Genomic DNA, 1,389 nt, shown 5'->3' on the forward strand with positions numbered 1-1,389 from the left:
TGCCAGAAACACAAAGCTTTTGTGTGCCATTTCATTTTTAAATACAGGGCAGGGACGCCTGATTTCCCACTGACTAGCCAAGCCCCACCGAGTGTGAGGGGACCCTGCCAGACCTGTCCTCACCCAGATCAGCCTTCCCAGGCAGCTTGAGACAGAGGGCTTCCAGCCGCTGATTCGTAGCCCCGGCCTGAGAGCCCCAGTGGCCTCTGCCCCTGCAACTCAGAGCCCCCAATGTGGGCTCCAAAGGTGCTACCAGCTCACCCAAAACATAGACTCAGCAGGAGAGAGGCCCTGGAAAGGGGTCCTGGGGATACACAAACGAAGTTAGAGCCCCAGATACACTGTCTGGAGCAGTCCCCAAGCTCTGAATCAGGGGATCACAACATCCCACCACCACCACAACCTGGCTGTCCTTCCATGCCTGGCACATGACTGCAGGCACAGCCCTGTGCAGCACACTGGCCCTGTGACCACGACCTCTTTCCCCTCCCCCAGGCCCCTGACCCTGGCGGGATGTAGCTTGGAGGTGGAGGTTCTGTTGGTGGCACCAGAACTGCCCCGCTGCCATGGGGTTTCAGGTAATGGAGTCAGGTCCCCAGGGATGTCCACATCTGGCAAAAATATCGTCAAAGAAATGAAATTTCCCAGTGGACCCAGTGCTCTGTGTCCAGCAGGCACTGAGGTCCCTGTGCCTGCCTGAACCACCTTCTTGGGGAGGGCTGGGGGCAGCTGTCCTAGCTGTGCGACCCAGGCAGGAGGAGTTCCCCAGCTCGCTCCAGTGTAGCTCCATCTGGGTCTGGCCTGACAGACCTGCTTGGCGCTGCGTTTTTCTCCATAAGGACTCCCAGGAAAAGGAATTCTGTGCTCTGCCCTCCCCTTGAGTCCAGTTCTCCTGCTGCTGAGCCAGGCTGCAGGTCAATGCCAGGCATCCATTCTAGGCCCCGAGCAGAGCCAGACCGGGAATCTTCCCCACCTGTCTGGGGTGGAAGAGAGAGCTGTGGGCCAGACCGGCGGGTGGGGGACGCTCGGAACTTTCCCCGGCCGCGCCGAGCGCAGGGAGCCGGCCTCTCGCTTGCAGCGAAGGCCTGGCGAGAATTCGGCCGCCTTCCACTTTCTCACTTCACCTTCGGGCCCTTCCTCAGGGAGTCTGACCCGGGCGGCCTGCCACCGGGAAGCCGAGTCACTGAGAAGATTCGCGGTGCACAAACAGACCCCGATATACACTTGAACACGCACACTCCACGCGTCTGCCGGCGGACAGGTAACACACACACAGTCCAGCCGCACCAGCCACTAAACACAGGGCCTCTTTCGCACCAAGAGGGGCTAGAGGTCACAGAAGGCCAGGGAGGCCGAGGCCAGGAGCACTGGGCACAGGAGACTGAAAAC

The sequence above is a fragment of the Bison bison genome, unplaced genomic scaffold (assembly GCF_000754665.1).
Source record: "Bison bison bison isolate TAMUID 2011002044 unplaced genomic scaffold, Bison_UMD1.0 scf7180017864289, whole genome shotgun sequence".
Lineage (NCBI taxonomy): Eukaryota > Metazoa > Chordata > Mammalia > Artiodactyla > Bovidae > Bison > Bison bison.